This window comes from Salmo trutta, chromosome 33, assembly GCF_901001165.1.
Source record: "Salmo trutta chromosome 33, fSalTru1.1, whole genome shotgun sequence".
Classification (NCBI taxonomy): Eukaryota; Metazoa; Chordata; class Actinopteri; order Salmoniformes; family Salmonidae; genus Salmo; species Salmo trutta.
The window spans coordinates 3,301,010-3,315,321 of record NC_042989.1 but is presented as its reverse complement, the minus strand read 5'-3'; the positions used below and the strand labels follow the sequence as shown (position 1 = coordinate 3,315,321).

General features: G+C 45.2%; 1 protein-coding gene across 1 annotated transcript in view; it reads right to left on the bottom strand.

Annotated features, from left to right (window-relative positions):
• Positions 1 to 14,312, bottom strand: part of LOC115172221 (guanine nucleotide-binding protein G(I)/G(S)/G(O) subunit gamma-2-like) — a 33,098-nt gene that overhangs the window by 10,356 nt on the left and 8,430 nt on the right. The window contains exon 2 of the mRNA XM_029729423.1: positions 11,795 to 11,874. The gene's annotated coding sequence lies outside the window, so the exon portion shown is untranslated. The remainder of the gene's footprint in view (positions 1 to 11,794; positions 11,875 to 14,312) is intronic.

Below are 14,312 nucleotides of genomic sequence, written 5' to 3'. Positions count from 1 at the left end.
ATATTTTTTTTTACTATTAAATGTTTTTTTATGCTCTTTAATTGTCAGTGTTCCAAACGGGGCATTATTTATATTTTTACCTAAACATGGAAATATCATCAGAAATATCACAGGACAGATGAACTGGAATGACATCCATTCTCACAGGATGGGTTGCCAAAAAGAACTAACTGGAAGCCACAACCCCAATAATCCATGAATATGACTGTATTGAGACATATGTCACTGTGCTTCTATGGCTAAATGCACCATGGCACTGCCTATTTCATTTGTTCATTTAGCTTACAAGACAGCTCATAATCTAATGCCTTTATCACAGTCAACAAACCTATATTTTAGCTTTAATTTGCATTAAAAATGCTACCTTTTCTCTCAGCCTCATGGCAAAACGTGTAGAATAGCAAGAGATTAGCTATGAAAATGTACATTTTCCTCTCTGCCCATGACAAAATGTGTAGAATTGCAGGAAATTAGCTTTAAAACAGCAACATTTTCTCTTAGCCTCATGGCAAAATGTGTAGAAAGCTATAAAGCTGCAAATGTTTCTATTTGCCCCATAGCAAAATGTGTAAAATTGCAGGAAGTTAGATGCCCTCACTGGCTTTCATGTGTTTGAAACAGAGCTTGTCCGAGGTGTCGGACTCGACAACAGTTGCTATCCATTGGAGCGCTGCGATTGGTTTCTCAAAATTATGGGTGGGGCTGAGCGAAGGGTCAATGGCGAAGGTGCATAAAGATGTCAGAATTGACCCTTCACTAAGCCCCGCCCAAGAATTTTGGGCAACCAATCGCAGCGCTCCAATGCATATCAACTATTGTTGAGTCCGGCACCGCATGAAGCCAGTGAGGCTATGGCAAAAATTTGAGAGTTTTCTTCAAAAAATAAATGTTTAAATGGCTTAATAACTGAACAGTACACCAGAAGTACTTACTACTGTGGTTCCTGAAATGCAGAACCTGTTGGAGTATTATTCAAATTCAAAATTATACTTTTTTTTTTACATTGTTAGCTAGCTCAGCTGGTTAGCTAACTACCTCTATCAGTCTCATTGACCACCAAACGTTTTTTTAATAACGCTAGCTATCTAAACTGTTAATAGAACCTGTTTTCTCAAAATGTATGTTAGCTAGCTAAGTTAACAATGTTATGAATACAACTCCCATCTGCTATCGACATCAGGATACGATTTGAGAGCACTAGTTAGCTCCAAAAGTGATTATAGCTTTACTGCATACTGACAGTGAATTCAGACCCATTCAGTGGCTAGCTACAAACATCATTTTACCAGGTTCCCATAAAGCAATTGTAATGAGATTCCACCACAACATACCCAAGAGTTTCCTGATTAAGCGGTAGTATATGTTTCAATTTCATTGTGTATTAAAAAACACCGTTTGAGATCATTGTGAGGGGATTTCGCCAGTGGTTGAATGGAGAATTGGGCTTCCGGGGGAAAATGTTGTCTGAGGTTGCAACAGTAACCACTAGCGAAGGGTAAATTGGAAATCAAATATGACGTCATGATTTTGCCTCTATCCATGGAGTTTTTAAAGTACGACATGTTCAATGCGCCAATAAACAGCACTATCTACTTTTTCGTTTTTTAAAATTGCCTGCGTCGTCTTGTAGCTAGAATTGGGATTAGGATTGGGATTATGTATAATGTGCGAATGATGATACAAAAAAAGAGTAACGGAGAACAATGTACAATACGGCGAACTTGGTAAACAAGGCATTTGTGGTAAGTGCATGGAGGCCACCATCTTTATGCACTTCCGCTACTGAACCCACTATCCTGACGTTGCAAGGGCATTGCTCTACCAACTGAGCTACCTGAGTTCTCTTCACATTTTAGGAGACTCAATCCTTATCTTTCGACACACCGCCTCACATTAAAACCTGGTTGGGCAGGTGGTTATTGCCGCTGCCTACAGCAAACTATACCAGGCAACAACGACATGTGTTCAAATCTGGCCCTACTGTCTATGTGACGCATAGACAGTAGAGCAATAAAAAAAAAATGCATTGGAGAAAGTGAGGCAAAGGAACAGATATTATAAAGAGGATTTATAGTAAACAGGCTAAGTTGTATCAACAGCATAATGTATACTATAGTGTTTCACTGCCTGTAAGACTCTCAGGACATGGAGTGACGTCCGAAATGGCAGCCTGTTCCCTATTGTGTGTGTGTGAGGAGTGTGAGAACAACCAGAGCAACCATGGCTGCGTCTGACCAGAGCCCGGTCAAAAGTAATGCATTACATAGGAAATAAGGTGCCATTTCAGATGCAGCCGTGGTTGCTCTGGTTGTTCTCATACTCCTGACACACACACACACACACACACACACACACACACACACACACACACACACACACACACACACACACACACACACACACAGACACACACACACACACACACACACACACACACACACACACACACACACAGCAGGACAGTGTGAGAGGAAGGAGACTCAGAATGGCGATGGGAACCCACTCATAGAGTGGACTAGAGCGTGCCAAGCTATGATACAGTATACCTCAGTGGTGCCAACAGAAGGAGGGCGGGGCAACAACCACTGCAGCAGGGGTCACATTGATTGGTTGGGTGGGCCGTTCTACCGTGAAACTGTGCCCCTTGAATAGTGTGATGGAAATGTTAATGTTTGTGTTTTTCTTATAACTCATTTCTGTGTTCTATTCATGTGCTGTTCTATAAACCAATTTCTGTGTTCATGCAAGTGGCTGACTGAACGAATCTTCACTATCAGTAGCTGCAATTTGGCAGTACGCCCAGACCTTGTTTTGAGAAACGAAAAAGATATCTCAGTTTCAAGGTCTCAGCTTAGAGAGAAGAAGCCTCCTGAGGTATTGGTCTGTCACATGTTATAAACCAGTATTGGTCGGTTACATGAATGAAACAAAATGGTAATGATGAATTAATTATGCAAATATAACTTGTCTGTGTATAGCCGTATATAAGATAACTGCTGGGACTGCCCAGGGAAAGCTTCTGATTAACACGTGTACTATGGTGCGTTGAGTTGGATGGAACCTCTCCAGCGCGCTGACAAATGAAGGATGATTCATTTAAGATTGACTTTGTGTGTCCCTGTGTGAGAATTTCCATGACAATAGTAAATGCTACAATACTAGAACAAGCGAATATATGAATTGAATACTACAATGGGATATTGAATACGGAATACTAGAATACTTAAAGCGGCAATCAGCAGTTGAAACCATGACAAAGCGTTCACCCCGCAACTGTCTCTGTAGAAAGCTGAGGGATGGGGCTGTAGAGATGTAACCACTGTCAAATTCATAGACAGATCTATGGATTTAAGGAGTGACCATCCGTGACATCATGTTTTGAGGCTATACAGTATTTGTTTGCGTTTACTTTGTTTACAAACATTGGAGTAAAACAAACTTATGGGTGCTGATGGGGTACGACAGTTGATCTAAGATCATGAGGCATTTCTAAGTTATATTCTTCAAGAATCAATGGGTCCATATCATTCATTTTTAAGCCCAAAATGGATGTACTATAGAGCAACTGCTGATTGCCTCCTTTAAACTGCTCCTATTTCATGATTTTAAGAACTGTAACCGATCTCACTATTTATCTTATGTGTATATTTTTTGGATGGTTGTCACTGTTTTTAATTAATGTTGTTTTTATTGTTGTAACCCTGACTGCACTACACATTTCCCAATTAGGACAATAATGATATTGATTGATTGAATACTGAACATATTAATTTAGTACCCAGGTGGTAAGGGTAGGCAACAAAACATCTGCCACGCTGATCCTCAACACGGGTGTCCATCAGGGGTGAGCGCTTAGTCTCCTCCTGTACTCCCCGTTCACCCACGACTGGGGAGGGAGTTTTTCCTAGCCACCGTGCTTCTTCACCTGCATTGCTTGCTGTTTGGGGTTTTAGAATGGGTTTCTGTGCAGCACTTTGTGATATCAGCTGATGTAAGAAGAGCTTCATAAATACATTTAATTGATTGATTGACTGCGTGGTTATCATTTCATTTTCTGATGACATGACGTTGGTAGGCCTGATCACCGACAATGTTGAGACAGCCTACAGGGAGGAGGTCAGAGACCTGGCAGTGTGGTGCCAGGACAACAACCTCTCCCTCAATGTGAGCAAGACAAAAGAGCTGATCGTGGACTACAGGAAAAGGGGGGCTGAGCACGCCCCCATTCACATCAACGGGGCTGTAGTGGAGCGGGTCGTGAGCTTTCTTGGCATCCACATCACTAACAAACTATCATGGTCCAAACACACCAGGACAGTTGTGAAGAGGGCATGACAACACCTATTCCCCACCAGGAGACTGACAAGATTTGGCATGAATCCCCAGATCCTCAAAAAGTTATACAACTGCAACAACTGCTCGCCATCCAACCACAAGGCGCTACAGAGGGTAGGGCATATGGCCCAGTACATCACTGGGGCCAAGCTTCCTGCCATCCATGACCTCTATATCAGGTGGTGCCAAAAAATTGTCAAAGACTCCAGCCACCCTAGTCATAGACTGTTCTCTCTGCTACCGCATGGCAAGCGGTACTGGAGCTCTAAGTGTAGGTTTAAAAGGCTCCTTAACAGCTTCTACTCCCAAGCCATTAGACTGCTGAACAGTTAATCAAATGGCTACCCGGACTATTTGCATTGATCCCCTTTTTACGCTGCTGCTACTCACTGTTTATTATCTATGCATAGTCACTTTACCCCTACCTACATGTACATATTACCTCAAATACTTCGACTAACCTGTACCCCTGCACATTGATACGATACCAGTAACCCCTGTACATAGCCTCGTTATTGTTATTTTATTGTGTTACTTTTTTTCTTGCAATCAGCATTGTTGGTTAATTAAGGGCTTGTAAGTAAGCATTTCACGGTAAAGGTCTACACCTGTTCTATTTGGTCCATGTGACAAATACAATTTGATTTGATTTTAATGTAGTATTGAATACTGAATAGTAGAATACTGAAACTAGAACACTGAATATATTAATTGAATACTGGAATTGGATATTATTCAATACTCCGACTCGTGTTCACATCATAAGAAGGGATTCCCCTTGACCACGCCCATAAATTGGGGGAAACACACATTCTTTCCCATTGACCCCCATTGTAAAACAGCCAACTTCTTCAACAAACATGCCGGAAAGCTTCTGTGTTGTTCAATGTATATGTAACCAGGTCCAAAATCCGGACCTACGGTTCGCAATGCTCCCACATAGGGAAATAGAGCCTGGAAGAAGAGGCCAGTGGCTTCAGGCTACTCGGCGTGGGAGAGTGGGAAATGTGGGGAACCGGTGTCCAAGTAGGCTACACGTAGCTATGTGTGTGAAAAACATTTAATCACAGGTAAGACATTTAACTTGTTTAGTATAGTCCGTTTGTTTGTGTTGCTGGTCTTGGCTAGCTTAATGTTCCGGTTGGTACAGTAGCTAGCTAGCACTCACTCACATGGCTGCTAGCACTTTCATAAAAAGGGGCATAAGGGCAGCCCTACAATATTAAGTAGTGAGAATGCTCGGGAGCGTGCAATGTTGTACTTTTCTTAAATGTAGTTTTGTAATTGATGAAAACAAGCAGACAAGAAGAAAATTGCATTTGAAAAAGGTTAAGCTTTTACTGTGACCTACTGTAGGTATCCACAGGTTGTTTTCCCCACAGCCGGGCGGGGCTGCAGCGTTTTTTCTAATACCGACTGGGACTATACTATACTAAAATGCTAGAATTAGTGAATACTACAATGATAATTATTTCAGAGAGGTAACACAGAGTAAGGTCCATTGTATGTATTCATATTTGTGAGCAGGGTGTTATAATCTGTAACCTGGCTGAAACACTATAAATAATAATCTGTTCTCATCTGGGTCCCCTCTGTGGAGGCCATATGCCTGCCCTTCTCCATGTTGGCCCCTGATGGGTGTCAGGAAGACCAGCACTGTGAGGGTGAGGTCCCTAGGGGCCACGTCATATGTTGGACCAACAGAAGGTTACTGATTAAGGGCTCTATTCAACACGTATTGCGAAAGTTCTGAGTTACAGCATGATGGAAATTGAATGGCAAATGTTAGCGGAGACTGCAGTCATGGTAAACTCTGCATTTGTCGGCTCAATTGGAAATTACCAATTGAGCCGACAAATGCTACTATCGCGTAACGCTTCAGCAATACAGATTTAAAAAAGCCCTCCAAGGTTTGTTTTAGAGAAGCGCGTCGCTCTTGACTTTTAAATGTAATTTACGCTTCAGCCAACATTTGGAACGTTTACTATGAATGTGATCTTCGTGAACATCGGGAATAATGCCTTTAAAAGGTGCATTTAAGACAGCCCAATGCGCTTCCCTACAACTCGCCTTGGATTGAATCCCGGCCTTAGTCTTCCAAATGAACATGGGAATGTAATTTAAGTTACCCCACTCATTGAAATAGGGCAGAAACTACATGACAAGGGCTTCATTGACAAAACTCTGAACAACTCTCAAATAATGCTATAATGGGGCCACAATATCATAATGTTCAATGCTCATGGGAGATGTCAAAACAGGCCATAATATCATCATCAGATAGATACCCGAGTCACTTGTTGAAGGTTTCTGCAGTGTATCAGGGAATGTAGGTCATATGGAAACAATTCAATTAGGAATGGCTGAACACTACACTATAGTTTAGTGTACAGTGCATTCGGAAAGTATTCAGACCCCTTGACTTTTTACCCATTTTGTTACGTTACAGCCTTGTTCAAAAATGTATTAAATAAAAACAAATCTTCATCAATCTACACACAATAACCCATAATGACAAAGTGAAAACACGTTTTTAGAAATTTGGGCAAATGTATGAAATATAAAAACAGAAATACCTTATTTACATAAGTATTCAGACCCTTTGCTATGATAATCGAAATTGAGCTCAGGTGCATCCTGTTTCCATTGATCATACTTGAGATGTTTCTACAACTTGATTGGAGTCCACCTATGGTAAATTCAATTGATTGGACATGATTTGGAAAAACACACACTGTCTATATAAGGTCCCACAGTTGACAGTGCATGTCAGAGCAAAAACCAAGCCATGAGGTTGAAGGAATTGTCCGTAGAGCTCCGAGACAGGATTGTGTTAAAGCACAGATCTGGGGAATGGTACAAAAACAGTTCTGCAGTATTGAAGGTCCCCAAGAACACAGTGGCATCCATCATTCCATCAAGTTTGGAACCACCAAGACCCTTCCTAGAGCCCAGCCAAACTGAGCAATCAGGGGAGAAGGGCCTTGGTCAGGGAGGTGACCAAGAACCTAATGGTCACTCTGACAGAGCTCCAGAGTTCCTCTGTGGAGAAAGGAGAATCTTCCAGAAGGACAACCATCTCTGCATCACTCCACCAATCAGGCCTTTATGGTAAAGTGGCCAGACGGAAGCCACTCCTCAGTAAAAGGCACATGACAGCCTGCTTGGAGTTTGCCAAAAGGCACCTAAAGACTCTTAGACCATGAGAAACAAGATTCTCTGGTCTAATGAAACCAAGATTGAACTCTTTGGCCTGAATGCCAAGCGTCACGCCTGGAAGAAACCTGGTACCATCCTTACGGTGAAGCATGGTGTTGGCAGCATCATGCTGTGCGGATGTTTTTCAGTGGCAAGGATTGAGAGACTAATCAGGATCAAGGGAAAGATGAACGGCGCAAAGTACAGAGAGATCCTTGATGAAAACCTGTTGCTGAGCGCTCAGGACCTCGGACTGGGGCGAAGGTTTACTTTCCAACAGGACAATGACCCTAAGCACACAGCCAAGACAACGTTGGAGTGGCTTCGGGATGAGTCTCTGAATGTCCTTGAGTGGCCCAGCCAGAGCCCGGACTTGAACCCAATCGAACATCTCTGGAGAGATTTGAAAATAGCAGTGCAGCGACGCTGACAGAGCTTGAGAGGATCTGCAGAGAAGAATGGGAGAAACTCCCCAAGTACAGGTGTGCCAAGATTATAGCGTCATACCCAGGAAGACCCGAGGCTGTAATCGCTTCCAAAGGTGCTTCAACAAAGTACTGATGTCACGACTTCCGCCGTAGTCGGACCCTCTCCTTGTTCGGGCGGCGTTCGGCGGTCGACTTCACCGGCTTTCTAGTCACCACCGATCCATGTTTCCCTTTTCGTTTTGTTTTGTCTTGATTACACACACCTGGTTCCAATTCCCTTATTATGTTCCTTATTTAACCCTCTGGCTTACCTTTCTGTTTTGTCCGTGATTGTTCGTTGTCAGTGGTTGTTGGAGGTGTTCCTCCTCACACTGTTGTTTTGCTGTTGGAGCTTTTGCTTGTGTTTTTTGAGTAATCTAGACTGTTTTCACTCAAACCTGTGTCCTGCGCCTGACTCCGCTACGTCTCCAAACCAAAAGCGTTACAACTGAGTTGTCACGTCCTGACCAGCAGATGAAGCTGTTGTAGTAGTTTGGGGGTCAGGACGTGGCAGTCTTGTGTGTGTGTTTGAATGTTCTCTGTGTCTTGTGACTCCTGATCAGGAACAGCTGGGGATCGTTGTTCCTGATTGGGAGTCATATATGTAGGCGTATGTTTGTCACTGGGGGTTGTGGGTGGTTGTTTTTGCACTGCGTTTATAGCCTGTAAAACTGTTACTGCTGTCACCTTTATTGTTTTTTCAAGTGGATGCTTTACTCTTTTTTGGTAATAAAAAACCATGAGTATTCACATACTTGCTGCGCCTTGGTCCATTTATGAAGACAGCCGTTACAGAACCACCCACCAAAGGACCAAGCAGCAGAAGAGGAGGAAGCCACTGGAGAGAAAAATGGACGAATGGACTTGGGAACAGATCCTGGACGGAGAGGGACCATGGACTCAGGCTGGGGATTATCGCCTCCCACAGTGGGAGATTGAAGCGGCGAGAGCGGAGAGGCGCTATTACGAAGAGAGAGAGCGCAACGAGCGCGAGAGGCACCCCCAATAATTTTTTTTGGGGGGGCACACGGGTAGCTTGGCCAGGCCAGGGAAGAGCCGTAAGCCAGCTACCCATGACTACAGGGAGGTGCATATGAGGTGGAGGGCGCCATGTTACGCTGTGGTACGCACCATCTCGCCTATACGGACGCACAGCCCAGTTCGCCCAGTACCAGAGCTGCCCGCCAGTCAGCAGTCACCAGAGCTGCCCGCCAGTCAACAGTCACCAGAGCTGCCCGCCAGTCAACAGTCACCAGAGCTGCCCGCCAGTCAACAGTCATCAGAGCTGCCCGCCAGTCAACAGTCACCAGAGCTGCCCGCCAGTCAACAGTCACCAGACTGCCCTGAACTGCCAGAGTGGCCAGACTAGTGGCCAGACTGCCCTGAACTGCCAGAGTGGCCAGACTGCCCTGAACTGCCAGAGTGGCCAGACTGCCCTGAACTGCCAGAGTGGCCAGACTGCCCTGAACTGCCAGAGTGGCCAGACTGCCCTGAACTGCCAGAGTGGCCCTCCTGCCCTCCGGTCCAGCCCGAGTGGCCCTCCTGCCCTCCGGTCCAGCCCGAGTGGCCCTCCTGCCCTCCGGTCCAGCCCGAGTGGCCCTCCTGCCCTCCGGTCCAGCCCGAGTGGCCCTCCTGCCCTCCGGTCCAGCCCGAGTGGCCCTCCTGCCCTCCGGCCCAGCCCGAGTGGCCCTCCTGCCCTCCGGCCCAGCCCGAGTGGCCCTCCTGCCCTCCGGCCCAGCCCGAGTGGCCCTCCTGCCCTCCGGCCCAGCCCGAGGGGCCCTCCAGCCCTCCGGCCCAGCCCGAGGGGCCCTCCTGCCCTCCGGCCCAGCCCGAGTGGCCCTCCTGCCCTCCGGCCCAGCCCGAGTGGCCCACCTGCCCTCCGGCCCAGCCCGAGGGGCCCTCCTGCCCTCCGGCCCAGCCCGAGGGGCCCTCCTGCCCTCCGGCCCAGCCCGAGGGGCCCTCCTGTCCCCCGGACCAGCCCGAGTGGTCCGTCTGCCAGGGTCAGCCCGAGTGGCCCGTCTGCCCGGCGCAGCTATCGGCGCCATCAAAGTGGGCGACGCCGAAGGTGGAGCGAGGTCCACGGCCTGCACCTGAGCCACCTCCAGGATAGGTGGGTTGGGGAGGGAGGGTGTAGCACAGTGCCGTCGGTGACGGCAGCCACCCTCCCTTCCCTCCGTTATTGTTTAAGGGTTAGTGTTTATGGGTTTTGTTGGGGATTTTGTTTGTTGGTGTTTTGTTTTGTGGTTAGGTGCATTCCGGGGTCTGCACCTTGAGGGGGGGGTACTGTCATGTCCTGACCAGCAGATGGAGCTGTTGTAGTAGTTTGGGGGTCAGGACGTGGCAGTCTTGTGTGTGTGTTTGAATGTTCTCTGTGTCTTGTGACTCCTGATCAGGAACAGCTGGGGATCGTTGTTCCTGATTGGGAGTCATATATGTAGGAGTATGTTTGTCACTGGGGGTTGTGGGTGGTTGTTTTTGCACTGCGTTTATTACCTGTAAAACTGTTACTGCTGTCACCTTTATTGTTTTTTCAAGTGGATGCTTTACTCTTTTTTGGTAATAAAAAAACATGAGTATTCACATACCTGCTGCGCCTTGGTCCATTTATGAAGACAGCCGTTACATGAGTAGAGGGTCTGAATACTTATGTAAATGTGTTATTTCAGATTTGTATTTTTTTTATAAATGTGCAAATTTTTCTAAAAACCTATTTTTGCTTCGTCATTATGGGGTATTGTGTGTAGATTCATGAGGGAAAACATGATTTTATCAATTTTAGAATAAGGCTGTAGCGTAACAAAGTTTTGAAAAAGTCAAGGGGCTGAATACTTTCCAAATGCACTGTATAGCCTACTTAGTATTGAATTGTTTGAATAGAAAACTGCCAGATTCTGAAATAATAATTTGTACCAGAGGACTCATGATCTTGTGTCATATGTATCAAGAGTCTTAGAGTAGGAGTATTGAACTAGGATCAGGTACCCCCTGTTCATGTAATCGTATCCATTGTGATCTAAAGGGCCAAACTCATCCTAAATCAGCATTCCTACTCTGAGAAGCTTGATACATATGTCCCTGAACCTAATCATTTCATAGGACTAAATGGAGGATGAATGGATGGAGTCTTGGCTATCAGTGTCTAGACTGTTAACACTCTTGAACCCTGTCCTATCTGCTGCCCAAAATACCACTCTGAAATGTTACACATGGTGTCAACATGCTGATAACGATGACATTCTATTATACAGTGATAACGTGGGACTTTCTAAATGGACAAAGACCTTAAGTGCGTCCCAAATTGTGTATAGTGCACTATTTTTGACTAAACCCTCCTACACCTTGGGTGTGTCCCAAATGGCACCATATGGCAAATGGCACCCTATTCCCTATAATGCTCCCTATAGAGCAGCACTACTGCCTTAAGGGCCCTGGTCAAAAGTTGTACACAATATAGGAAATAGGGTGCCATTTGCGACGCAGACCTTATCTCTCGCCGCTGACCACTTTGTGAACAGCTGTCAAGTACTTATCATTGGCACAACTTTCTAAAACGTTCAAAGTTGAGAACACAGTAAATATAAGCACAGTACAAAGTATTAGTACAGTACAGTACGTGTAAGATGGGATCTCCCTCAGTTTCGCACTGTAACATTACAAGACTCACAGACACATTCATTCTTCACGCACACATTCTAATATCCCGGGCTCGCCCATTTCTCAATGTGCATTGTGGCACAGACGCTCTCAGGCAGGCAGGCTATACGGCACGCTCTTTTCTGTGTTCTCCGTCTTACCTTGTCTGCTCACTCCGCCGCACACTGTCCTGGTGTCCTTCTGGCCTGCAGTTCTGTCAGAACTCTGGTTCAGCCCTACTCTGTAGAGAGAGTGAGAGAGAGCAGAGTACAGCCATTCAGAACAGCACAGCATAGAGAAAGTACAGAGATAGTAAAGTACAGACACTGACTGCATGCTTCTTCCTTCCATCGGAGGCCTGCTGTATTCCAGTTAAATTATATGGAGGCCTGTGTAGCCTCTCTTGTCTGGTTACCGTGCGTCAGAATGTCACAGCTCTCTTACACCATATACAGTATTGAAGGGCTCTCTCTCTCTTTCTCCCCCCTCTCTCTCTCTCTGTCTCTCTCTGTCTCTCTCTCTCTCTCTCTCTCTCTCTCTCTCTCTCTCTCTCTCTCTCTCTCTCTCTCTCTCTCTCTCTCTCTCTCTCCCCCTCCCTCCCTCCCTCCCTCCCTCCCTCCCTCCCTCCTCCCAGTGGATCCATTCTTCTTCATGCATCTGTGAGTTGGTTTTCTGCTGCCTCAGTTAAATGGGCCAATTACTCTACAAGAACAGATCTGCAGCGGAAGGGAATCCCACCACCGCAAATCATCTCCTCACACAATGTTAAAGCAACTACATCTTGTTTGTACCTTCCACTAACATGCATCCTTTGTCCTGATCTTGTCCACATTCTGATTCTGACCACATTTTCAGAAATGTTTACACATGGTATTAAAGTGTGTCTCATATTCGTCCACTGTGTCCGCATTGTGACCACATGTAAGATATCCAGACACAATGCGTGCCTGACTACCTCCGGATGTGGTCAGAAAAGATCAGATCACAATGTGCCTTTTAATCGTTTACACCTGTCTAAAAATGTGGGCACAATCAGAAGATCAGGACAAAGGACACATGTTAGAAGCAGGCTTATGTGGTCTGTATTTCCCCGAATGTTGCAACATGTGTCCATGTCACTTCCTTCCAGTGTGGTTAAACTCCACTCATAACAAATGTGCTGGAAGATGCTGTCATCCACCATCCATTTCTATCACTGTCTATTTTGTCTCTGTCTTTACTCTCTCAGTTACTTTCTTCTTTCCTCTCATATCTCCCAGTCTCTTCTAATAAAATGACTTATTGAAGAACTACTGAACACACCGATTGGCACGTGTGTTTATCTGTTGCTTGTTAGAAAAATGACATTTCAGTCTTGGAGGTATGTTTCCTAACCGATTCTGCGTTTGGTTAATGATGTTTGTCCCCCATGAGACACTGTAGATGTGGAAGCCTATTTAACTTCCAAGAAGTCAAAATCTCCAGAATGAGCCAGAATAAGCCAAAAAATCTGTAATTAATTTTGAAGTTTTTGCTGAGGATGTTTTTGTTGTGCAATTTTTCACCTATAAAAGTCTTTGGTGCAGTATTTCTCAAGTAAAAGAAATATGCGACGTGTTGTCTTATATTAACAAAGTCGGAGCTGCAAGGCAGGTCTGTCTCACTACGCTATTGGATTGAGAGCAATCACCGCAGCTGTTCACCCCATGTTAGTGGGCAAATGGACATCGTCAAATCAAAGCCCAACCTTCGAGACGCACAGCTGTTCCAAACTTCGTTTTAGACGACACTGACATTATGACCATAAATTATCCTATTTACACTTTGTAGACAATGTTCAAATCAAATCAAACAGTATTTGTCACATGCGCCGAATACAACTTACAGTGAAATGCTTACTTACAAGCCCTTAACCAACAACGCAGTTTTAAGAAAAGTGTTGACACTAGAATTACTGTTTCTGAATTATATCGATGCCACATACGCCGTTTTCAAAGGGATTAGTTCCTTTTTTTAAAAGCAGTCGCTCTTTAAATCTGTGTTTCAATAAAGCTCCCCTGCCTGATTTCACACCCTGGGCTTCGCAGCATGGGGAAGAGGTGAGGAACTGTGTATGTGTGTGTGTGTTCGTGACGAGGCCCTCCACTGATTGTGATTATGTCTCTGACTTACAGGGTGATTAAACACCCCAGGACTAGATCCTACAGAGGAAAACGGAAAGAGATGAAGAGAGAGGCAGATGAGTGAATGATTGATAAGATAGTGCTGTAGGAGGGATGAAGCAGGATGACACGTGCTGGGTGCTTTTTGAATCATCCCTAAACACCAGTCTGTGTTGGAGGAAGCGAAAGGCCTGGGACATTAGAAGGGATAGGAGGGGGAAAAGAGGAGGCTGGGACACAGGGGAGCAGAGGAGGGAACTGGATCACTAGTCATGATGCCCCTTGTACATCCTTCTCAGTCCAGATCCTACTACTCTGCTCCGCCGGGGAGCATGACTCAACCATGATGACGACATGCACAAACAGCAACAAGACAAATAGTGTGCTTGCTTCAGAATAACTACTATAAGTGAGAAGTATGTGGAATATTGAGAGTGGTCTTGCTCACCAAGCACAATAATAACAACAATATGATCAATTCTACTACCTCCACTAGTGCTTTATACAGTCTGTAGTGCTTGTGCTGTACAGTATTAGT